We start from the raw sequence: 12,082 nt of genomic DNA, 5'->3' as shown, positions 1-12,082 counted from the left end.
CGATGCATATTAGAATTAGAGGTTATTACTTGTAGGTGTAAAATTTCCAGCCATATTTTCTCGAGAGAATTTCCACAATTCCTAAAACTAGAATAAATCATATTTCAGTATGAAGAAGCTGTTGTTCACATACAGGACACATTTCTAGTGGAAAGGTGAAATGATGAGAAACCGAGAGTTACTGCTCTAAGAAATTCTTCAAAGGATTTTTCCAGAGAAAAAATAGGATTAGGGTCAGATTCTATCCTTGGCTACATATGCGAGGCCAATTATAAATCCAGCAGGAAGATCTGGCCTTTAAGAAAAAACTGTTTGTTTAAGAACCTATGAGGGCCAGCTCCATGGCGCAGCATTAATGCACTGCATGGTGACCATCATTCAAATTCCCAGTGTGGTCAAGCCTGAGATACACCAGGACAAACACACAAGTGCCTAAATTCCAACGGGCTGGAGAAAGAAGACTGCAGCAGGACCAGACCCCCTGTGAAAGGTGTTCTCTCTCTCTCTCTCTCTCTCTCTCTCTCTCTCTCTCTCTCTCTCTCTCTCTCCCCCCCTACTCCCCCCTATGCACACATTCTATCATGAATTTTAAAATTTTTAAAAGATTAAAAAAAAGAAGAAGAAGAAGAACCAGGACCAGCAGATGATGTAATGGTTATGTAGCTGGACTCCCACATGGCCGACCACAGTTCAAGTTCTGGACCCAGTGGCTTGTAACTCACCCCGGGCACGTATGTGTGCGTGCGTGGCCAAAATCCAAGAAGAGAATAGAGGAGAAGAGATTGTGGCATGACCATCCCCCCTCCCCACCCAGAGCAATTTCTCATTTTCTATTTCTCTGTCTCTCTGGCAAGCACACATGCCCTATAGCAAAAATCTTTCTAGGGACGAGCAGATGGTGTAGCAATTACAACACTGGACTCCCACATGGCCGGCCGTGGTTCGAGTCCTAGACCCAGTGGCTTCAAACTCACACAGAGCAAGTGTGTGTTCATGCCCAAGATCCCGAGAGGAGAACAGAGAAGGGATTGTGGCGTGGCCAACCCCTTAGGGGTGCTTTCTCACTTTTTGTGATTTCTCACTTTTTGTCTCTGTCTCTCTCAGTCTCTCCAGGAAGCACATGTGCCCTGAAGCAAAAATCTCTGGGGGAGGGGCAAGGGACCTTTAAGAAGCTATTATTTGATTAACAGCTTGGAGCTCATCTATTCCACCTGATCACTTTCTACTTCTGTGTTTCTAAGTACAAGGCACTTAGCCAAAGCCATGTGTTCAAAAATGAGAAACGCACCCCCCAAATTCTGTTCTGTACTGACAGAATTACTTCAAGAGGTGGCTCTAGTCATCATACTGGCCTGACCTGCAAAGAAAGGCTTGTAATTCATAATCAAAAAGAACACCACGACCTGCCTTTTCCAGATAAAATTACATTTTGAGAGAGAGAGAAAAAAAAATCAATACTAATTTTGATTTCACAATTAAACAATGGATTGTTGGGAAACTGCTCCTGACAAAGCAGCCTGCTATACATTCACCCAACCACCTGTCACTAACATCACTCTTGAACACAAAGGGCTATTTTTATGTAGTACACTACAGAGATAGATAATATCCCATTGCCATGGCAACAAGTTTTCCAGAAGATATGTTAACCCATGATGAATGCAAAAGAGAACAAAGCTAGTTCTTTGCATTTGCCTTTAAAGTATGTGAGTAGGATTCTATGTTTTTGTAAGGACTCGATTTGTTCAATGGATCTTACCGGGTTTCAGAAATGTACAAAGAAATCCCAAATGTGTGCTTATACACATATACCTATTTTTACTGTATAAATTTTAAGTTGTGTAACATGACGTTTTGATATATGTACCCATAGTAAAATGATTACTATGGCTGTGTTAAGCTATTTCACATACAGATTATCTTCCATAGATTTGTGTGTGAAAGGCAAAAGCACCTAAGATCTGCTCTCTTGGAAGATCTTCAACATACAGCACAATTTTTTTTTTTACCATTTCTTTTTTTTTGGAGAGTTTTTTTGTTTTGTTTTGTTTCTTTTTGTTTTGTTTTGCTATAGGGCGCGTGCACTTGCCAAACAGACAGAGAGAGACAGAGAGACAGAAAGCGAGAAATCACTCCCCAGGGGAGATGGCCACACCGCAATCCGTTCTCCTCCGTTCTCCTCTCAGGATCTTGGGCACACACGCACACGCGCCCGGCATGAGTTTAAGCCACTGGGTCCGGGACTGGAACCGCAGTCGACTACGTGGGAGTCCAGTGACATAGCCATTATGCTAACTGCTGGTCCCCCCGTTTATTCTTTCAATATAATACACAGCTGGGTCCACCTTACCACATCCTGGTTGATATCAACTTTATCAACTTTTCCATTAAAGCCAAACTGTACTCAGTGCAGTCGATGATGGATTGTCTGTATGCCAAGTGTATCCCTGGTATAACTGATTGTGTGATGGCTGAAATTGAAAAATCAGGGCAAAAGTATCAAGTGGCTCTAAGGATCGCTAAGGATCCAAGATTTGAATGATTACCATGCACACATAAAGGGACCTGTGAGGATGACTGCTTAGTACAGAGAGTAACTCAGCACAAGTGTTACATCGTGGTCACAGTTGACCGAGACCTTAAACGAAGAATCCAGAAGATCCCAGGAGTTCCTATCATGTACACTTCTAACCATAGATACAACATTGAGCGGATGCCAGATGACTATGGAGCCCCTCAGTTCTAATTCTTAAAGGACAAAGTTCCTCTCCCTTTCTTTGACCAAATATCTCTGTTGCCAGTTCATTAAACATGCTGTTTGTCATGAATTATTATTCTGTTCACCTATCTGCTGTGTAATGAGCTGAGTATGGTCAAGTACACTTACTTTTCAATGCTGTTTTGAAAAAAAAAAACTGAATAGTATTCAGAAACCATCAGGTGGCATTGTGGTTACACCGTTGGACCCTCACATGGCCAACCACGGTTCAGATCCTGGACCTGGTGGCTTAAAACTCACGCAAGGCACATGTACGTGCATGCCCAAAATCCCAAGAGGAGACTGAAGAAGAAGGGATTGCTGCGTGGCCAGCCCCCTCTGGGGGCTGATTTCTTGCTTTCTATCTCTCTGTCTCTGTCTCTCCAGTGAGCACACATGCCCTACAGCAAAAATCTCTCTCTTTAAAAAAAAAAAGAGACTGAATAGTATTCCATTATGCATATCTACATATATACCACATTTTCTTTATCCATTCAACTGATGACAGACACTTAAGCTGCTTCCATATCGTGACTACTGTGAATAATGCTGCAGTAAACATGGGAGTGCACATATCTTGTTTTTTTTTTTCTTTCATGAGATGCAGAGAGGAGAGAGAGAAACAAAGAGAAGAAAGAGACAGATGTTTTTGACAGTCTCTCACCAAGTCATGGCCCTCCTTCCCCAGTCTCTCAACTAGCTGGGTGTGCACCACACCCAGCCTGCTCAGATTAGTCAAGGAACCAAACCCCGGCCTCCTGCACAGACAAGCCTTGTGCAAGGGTGCTCTGTTTGCACCACCACAACTAGACACCATGAAGATATTTCTTTGACATACTGGTTTTACTTCCTTTGGGTACATATCCAGAAGAGGGATTGTTGGATCATATGGCAGTTCTATTTTTAATTTTTTGAGGACTCTGCATACTGTTTTCCATATGGCTATACTAACATACATTCCCACCCACAGTGTACTAGGATTCCTTTTTCCCCACATCTTTGCCAACATTTGCTTTCTCTTGTCTTGTTTTTTAATTGGCCAGAGGGTGCATAAGCTTACCAGAGAGAGACCGAGAGATGGGGAGTGAAAGAAAGCACCCCCCCATGGGGCATGGTCATATAGCAATCTCTTCTTTTCCATTTCTTCATCCCAAAGGGATTTGGGGCATGCAGGCACATGTGCCTGGAATGTTCTTCAAGCCTTCAGGGTTAGGATTGAAACTGCATGCTTGGCCATGTGGGGTCCAGTTCCCTTAACCACTAGGTCATGAGGTCAACCCTCTATACTTTTTGATAGTAGCAATTCTAACAGTATGAGGTGATACCTCATAATGGTTTCAATTTGCATTTCACAAATAATTAGTGACATTAAATATCTTTTCATATACCTGTTGACCATTTGTATATATCCACTGGAAAAAAATGTCTATTCTGGTCATTATATTTTTTTCAATTGCCAGAGACCATGTGCAGCTACAAGAGAGAGAAAGAGTGAGGAAGAGGGAAAGTGAGAAAGCATCTCCCATGTGGAATGGTAACGCCCAATCCCTTCTCCATTTCTCCCTCCTTTCTTGGATTTGGAACATATATGCACATGCACCCAGTGAGTTTTTCAAGCCACTGGGTCTAGGAATTAAACTACACAGTTGGACATGTGGGTTCCAGCCACCTTAACTAGCACACTATTATCAGAGAGAGACAAAGTGAGAGAGAGGGAAAGTGAGAAAGCATCTCCCAGGGGGGATGGTAATGCCCAATCCCTTCTCCATTTCTCCCTCCTTTCTTGGATTTGGGATACACATACACATGCACCCAGTGAGTTTTTCAAGCCACTGGGTCCAGTAATTAAACTACACAGTTGGACATGCGGGATCCACAGCCAGTGTGGTAGTGAAGGTGGCTGGCCCCATTTCATTTTTAATTAGGCTATTTGGGTTTTTGCCATTAAGTTGTGGGAGCTCCTTATATGTTTAGGGGTTTTGTTTTATTGTTTTTATTGCCAGAGGATATGTGCACACACAAGGAAGAGAGAAAGAGAAAGCACCTCCCAACAGGACATGGTCACACCACACTCCTTTTTCCTCTATTTCTCCAGCTCTTCAGGATTTGGGGTATGCACACCCAGTACATTTTTCAAGCAACTAGGGCTGTGATGCAAACCACACTTGGTATATAGGGTCCAGCTCCCTATGCATAGGGTTTAACTGCTGTGCTACAGGGCTGGCTTCCTAAAATATTTTGCACATTAGCCCCTCATCATAACTATGGCTCACAAATGTTTTCCCACAATCTGCAAGCTGCCCTTTCATGCTATTGTTTCCTTTGCCATGCAGAAGCTTTTAATTTAATGTAGTACCAATTGTTTATTTTGTTGTTGTTATTGCCTGTATTTTTGGTGTGACGTCCAAAAAAAATAATATTGGCCAAGGCCAATATCAAGCAGCTTTACCCTTGTTTTCTTCTAATATGTTATGATTTCAGGTCTTACATTTAAGTCTTTATCTCTTCTTTTAGTGTTTTTGTAAATGAAAAAAACATATTTTGAGTTAATTTTTGCATATGCTGTAAGATAAAGGTCATCATTCTTATGCATGTGGAAATCCAGTTTTCTCAACACCATTTACTGAGGACACTATACTTTCTTCATTGTGTCTCCTTGGCAACCTTGTCAAAAACTGGTTGAATAAGGCCAGCAGGTGGCGTGGTGGTTAAGGGCACTGGACTCCCATATGGCTGACCACGGTTCAAGTCCCAGACCTGGCCACTTGTTTTCTCACTTTCTCTCTCTCTGTCTCTCACGAAATTAAAATATGTGGGTAAATAAAGTTAAATAAAATAATTCCAAAAAAATTGGTTGACCATTTACACTTGAGTTTATTTCTAGATTCTCTATTCTGTTCCATTGATCTAAATGTCTGTTTTTATGCCAGCACCATACTGTGTTGATAACTACTGCTTGGTAGTATAATTTGGAATCAGGACATGTGATGCCTCTACCCTTGCTTTCCTTCAGAATATTGTTTTGGCAAGGTCAGCAGGAGGCTTGGTGGTTGAGGCATTGGACTTCCACACGGCCAACCATGGTTCAAGTTCTGGATCTGGCAGCTTGAAACTCACACCAGGCACATGTGCATACATGCCCAAAAATCCCAGGAGGAGAATGGAGGAAAAGGGACTGCAGCATGGTCATCTGCCCTTGCAGGTGATTTCTCACATTCCCTTACACTGTTTCTTTCTGTCTCTCCAGCAAGTGCACATGCCCTATGGAAAAACCTTTGAAAAAAAAGATTGTTTTGGCTATTCTGAGTCTTTTGTAGTACTATATAAATTTTAATACTATTTTTATATTTCTGTGAAACATGCCACCAGAATTTTTATAGATTACATATCACTTTGGATAGTATGGGCATTTTAAATAATATTAGTTCTTACAATTCATAAACATGGAATCTTTCCATTCATTTGTCTTTGTCGATTTCTCTCATCAATATTTTATAGTTTTCAATATACAGACTTTTTGCTTCCTTGATTAATTTTATCCTAAGTACTTTATTCTTTTTTATGCTATCATGAGATGATTTTCTTTTTATTTTTCAGAGAGGTCTTCATTTATATAAAGAAATACAATTGTGGGACCAGCAGTTAGCGTAATGGCTATGTCACTGGACTCCCATGTAGTCAACTGCAGTTTGAGTCCCGCACTTGGTGGCTTAAACTCACGCTGGATGCGTGTGCATGCGTGCCCAGGATCCCAAGAGGAGAATGGCGGAGAAGGGATTGCGGCATGGCCATCTGCCCTAGGGGGTGACTTCTCACTCTCTGTCTCTCTATCTCTCTGTCTTTCTGGTGAGCGCATGCGCCTTATAGCAAAAGACTCTCAAAAAAAAAAAAGAAAAGAAAAAGAAATACAACTGATCTTTGTATGTTGATTATGTTGATTCTGTATCCAGCAACTTTTATTGATTTCATATATTAGTTCTAACAGGTTTCTGTGTAGTCTTGTATATATAGGATCATGTCATCTGCAAACAAGAATAAATATACTTCTTCCTTTCTGATTTAGATTAATTTTATTTCTTTTTCTTGTCTGATTGCTGTTGCTAGTACTTCTACTACTATGTTGAACATAAGTGATAAGAGTGGGTGGCATCCTTGCCTGTGCCAGATCTAAGAAGAAAAGTTACCATTTTTCTGATTGATTACAATATTAGCTTGAGTTTTTCATAAGTGGTTTTTATCATGTTGAGAAATTTTTGTTGAGAATTTTATCATGAAGGGGATATTCAATTTCATCTAATTTTTTTTCTGAATCTCTTAAGATGATCTGTGGTTTTCATCTTTCATTCTGTTCATATGGTATATCATATTGGTGTTTTGTGTATGTTAAACTAATCTTGCATCCTAGGGATAAATCCCACATGGTCATGGTGTATAATCATTTTTTCAAAAGAATGATTATTTAATGTTGTTTATTAGCATTATTTTTCAATTTGACCAGAAAGAGACACACACACACACAGAGAGAGAGAGAGAGAGAGAAAGAGAGAGAAAGTGAGAAAGCAAGCCACCATGTCTGGGACTTGAACCATAGTCAGCTATGTGGGAGTCCAGCATGCCGACCACCATGCCACCTGCTGGCCTGGTGTATAATTTTTATGGTGTATTGTTAAATTTGGTTTGCTTTCTCCTTTTTTCTTTCTTTCTTTTTTTTTTTTTCCCTAAGGATTTTTACATCTAAGTTCATCAGATACGTTGGCCTATTGTTTTCTTGCTTGTAGTGTCTTTGGCTTTGGTTTCAGTACAATGCTAGCCTCATAAAATGAGTTCTTTTAAAGTACTCCCTCTACTTCTATTTTTTTTTCTGGAAGAATTTTAGAAGGATTAGTATTAATCGGTCTTCAAATGTTTGGTAAAATTCAGCCATGAACGGCCAACAGGTGGCTGGATCCCATATGGCTGACTAAGCAGCTCCAGTCCCAGATCCAGTGGCTTGAAAATCATGCTGGATGTGTGTATATATGTGCCCAAAATCCCAAGAGGAAACTAGGGAATAAGGGATTGTGGCATGGCCATACCCTGAGGGGTGATTTTTCACTTTCTCTCTCTCTCTCTCTCTCTCTGTCTCGCAAATGCACAAACTCTATAGCAAAAAAAAAAAAAAATCACATATGAATATAACTATTGTGGAGATAAGAAAGAATCCCTGGGCCAGAAGGTGGTGTGGTGGTTATGACGCTGAACTCCCACATGACCAACCACAGTTTAAGTCCCACATCTCTCTGGTGAGCACACATGCCTTATAACAAATTTAAATAATAATAAATAAATAAACTTTTAAAATTTTAAAAAAGGAAAAGAAAGAATCCCTCCAGATATCCTATCCTTCAGAGAAGGAAAAGAATCAAACTAACACTAAGCCATACCCCCAAACTATATAATATACTCTCTAGTCCCCTGAACTTAATCTCTGCTCCCAGAGCAATCTTTTCCACCATGGGTAGCTATTCCTAGAAGAATCTCTAAGGGTTTACCCTGCTGCTGTGTCTTCTAGTGCCATGAAAAAGGACAAATATGCCAAACCATGGAAATGTCCCACTCTGATCAAAAAGCACATATATACACACCCCCACTCAGAACTAAATGCAGAGAGACAACCCCGCATTCCTCGAGGCTCACCTGGACAAATGAGAAGAACCTCAGAGGGACCAGCTGGTGCTACCCAGCCCTCTATTCTCCCTCCTGGAAGTCTATACTCTCAGGCCCCAATTGACACAAAAGCACTTCTCTTGATCCTTTCGCCAGCCATGCCCATTTTCCTTAGGGTCCAAGATGAAGTTTCCCACCCCAGCTGGTAGACTGTGCTGGCTTTTCCTTCCTTCATCCCCCAAAGCTACTCTCAGTCGTTTGTCCACTCAGACCAGGAGCCTAACCTCTACTAGCTTCAGTGCTCAGGCCCCCTTGCCTCTGGCCTGTAGTTAGGACAATGAGAGGCACTGCAGCGAATCAGAGGGCAAGAGATAGAAATCAGTTACTTGTTCCACACCTCACCACCCTTCCTAGGCCACAGTTCTACGTCAACTATTGTTTCTATAGAGGGATTACCTTTCACAGCTTCAGTAACAATGCTTCTGCCCCTTGCCCTACCCATCCAGAGATGACAATGGCTTCCTACTGCTGCAAGTCACTGAATGCTTCAGCATTTCTTTGAGCATTCCATTTTCTGTGAGATCCTGAATGATATAAAGCCTCATCCCAATGTCCAATGGCTTCCTTGGCTTCAAAGTTTTATCAGTAACCCTTCTCCTAGACTGTCTCATATTCTGTTCCACTATGCCACAGAAGCTCCTTAGAAATGGTCCAAGTCCTTTACTTAGACCCACATCCATGGAATCACCTCTTTAAGCCAGAATTCCAATATTTATACAGAATTGCTCTGAAAGCAATAGTCTCTCCTTTGAGACATCAGGAACTCCCCACCTAATCAATTGCTTTTTATTCTGACTCTTCAATAAAGACTGACTTTCAACCCAAACATATTATGAAAAATACTGCCAGAAGTCACCTATTGATGTAAACTTGGACAAGTAAGTGAACCTCTGTGCCTCAGATTTTTATTTTCTACAAAACGAGAATAATACCTATCTTGTGTTTCGGCTATGAGAATTAAATGAGATGAGCATTTTACAAGTTATAGGACCTGGTAATCAGTAAACAAACGTCAGCTACTACCATTATTGTTATCATCATATATGTAGAACTAGAGCAAACTTTGCCCCCAGGAGACATTTGACAATGTCTGGAAACATTTTTTGTTTTGTTTTCGCAACTGGGAGAGAGACAGCTACTGGTATGTGTTGGGTAGAGGCCAACAATGTTACTAGACATCCTATAATACACAGGACAGTCTCCCCGACCCCACAACAAAAGATTGTCCAGCTCAAAGTACCAGTAGTGCCTTGACTGAGAAACCTTGATCTGGAACAAAGAATAAATGAAAAGAGGGTAAAACATCCACACACTAAATTTTACATGCATTCCTCTTATTGCTATTTCTCAGTATTAAGACTATAAAGGAACCAGAAAATATAAGGGAAAAGAGCTAAAATATTTTAAAATAATCTTGAAAAGATACAAAAAGGCGGGGGGGGGAGAAAAACTCAAATACAGAGCATAACAAACACTTCCAGGGCAAAAAGCTTTTGGTGCATTATCATCTGCTTTTTGCAAGGCTGATTCTGAACTGAGGGAGATACAAAGAGATTATTGTATTGAATATGTTCTTTTGAAGGCATCAGGGGTAAACATTACACATGTCAGAAAGTCCGTCTTTAAAAAAAAAGTTTTAATTGCTGACATGTACAGGATTTACTTTAATTGTTCAGGAAATTAACACAGGTGAAACAATTACCCCCAGGCAACTGAACCAAGATATTTTCCTGTACACCAATAGCACAGTGTTACAAATGAATGAAATCAAAGCAAACGTTTCCCACCAGCCTAATGGTAATACCCCTGCATGGTCCTAGATTACAATATATTATGAGGATAGCTGAGTTTCTCAAGTCTGTTAAAATGACCTTTTCCTTCAGTTCTATGCTCTAACCAGTCTCCGAAGTAGAAATAGTGCAGTAAATAAAATCGGCCCAAGGAGCAGCTGGCACCTGTTCCGGAATTGCTCTCCAGCAGCAGAGCCCAGCCTTCGTCCTTTGTCCTTCGTCTTCATCCTTCTCAGTGAAGCCCGGTTGTGGGGGCCAGATAAAAAGGTCAGGAGCAGGGCTCAGAGCCAGGCTGTAGGTCTGCCGGCGGAGGTCTCCAGGAAGCAGCTGAGCAGCCACGTGCTCAGAGCTTCCTGCAGGACAGGGTGGGTAATGGGGCACTGTAGCCTTGCCGAATCTCATTCCTGGCACCCGATCTGCCAACGGCACCGCTGCCCCTTGACTTTGAAAACAATGACCTACGAAGAATCTATGCATATTTCTAATCCCCACAGCCTGCAACTCTTCAGAGAAAATGGTTTCTGTGCCATAGCCTCTTTGGCAGTCTGCTGTGTGGCCCTCTTCTGAGAGTATGTTTTCAAATGGATAAAACTAAATATTTAAAATATATAAGATTATAAAGTATATTAAAATATAGCCATACAACACTAAAAAACAAATTGTGGTACAAATACATATCTTCTTTTTTTTTAATTGCCAGAGGGCTCATGTACTTACCAGAGAGTGGGGGAGAAAGCACCCCTCGTAGGATGTGGTCACACTGCAATCCCTTCTCTACGCCTCCATCCTGTTGGGATTTTAGGCACTCAAGCACATGCATCCAGCATGTCTTTAAAGGCACAGGGGCTGGAACTTGAACAGCCATAGCCATGTAGAACTCAGCTCCCTTCGCCATTGAGCTACGGGGCTGGCCCATATGTCTTTATTAACATAATGAATAAGATCAGCCAGCATCTAAATGATCATAAACCATCACTGAAATATCTGTGACAACTGCAATATGATAAAAGAATTTCCCATTTCTATAGGTGATAAAGTCACAGGTAGTAGTAATAACACTACTATGTATACACACACACACACACATACACACATATATATTATATAACAGGTCATTAGGAAAGTCATGACATATTTTTCTGTTTGTTTATGCAAAAATGCATCGTAACTTTCTCGACAACAATATATTCTGGCCCCAAAAAGCTAAGCAGAATAGTTTTTTGTTTGTTTGTTTGTTTCGTTTTTTGTTTTGTTTTGTTTTTTGGGGGGGTTTTTTTTTGGCCTCAAACAAAGCCTGGAAAGCAAGTGTGATGGAAAGACCCTAAAGTAATCCCAGTAATTCTCACTTCTTAGCATCTGTACTTTTGTATAAACTTTCCCCTTAGGTGCAGACAGCACCTGTGACTTGCTTCTCACCAATAGAATATGGCAAAGTGATGGGATACCATTTGTCTTAGCACACATCCAAGTGCTGGCCTTGAAGAAGCAAACAGCCATGTTGTAAACTGCCAATGGAGAGAGTCATGTGGCAGGGAACTTGCAGACAGCTTCAAGGTGCTCAGGTCCTCAGTCCTAAAATCATAAGTAACAGAATTCTACCAGAATAAGGTCCAGCGCTCCAGAAAGGAATGCAGCCCAGCCAACACCATAATTGCAGCCTTCTGAAACCCTCAGCTAAAGACCCAGGTAGGCCATGTCCAGACTTCTGACCCAAAGAAACTGAGAGATGGTAAACATGCACTGTTTTAAGCTGCTACACTTGTGGTAAGTCATTATAGAGCAATAGCTAACTAACGTAGGAACCAATGGAGAGGGAGACCAACCATCC

Source organism: Tupaia chinensis, unplaced genomic scaffold (assembly GCF_000334495.1).
Source record: "Tupaia chinensis unplaced genomic scaffold, TupChi_1.0 Scaffold000567_1, whole genome shotgun sequence".
NCBI classification, from domain to species: domain Eukaryota; kingdom Metazoa; phylum Chordata; class Mammalia; order Scandentia; family Tupaiidae; genus Tupaia; species Tupaia belangeri.
This window is presented reverse-complemented; position numbering follows the sequence as displayed.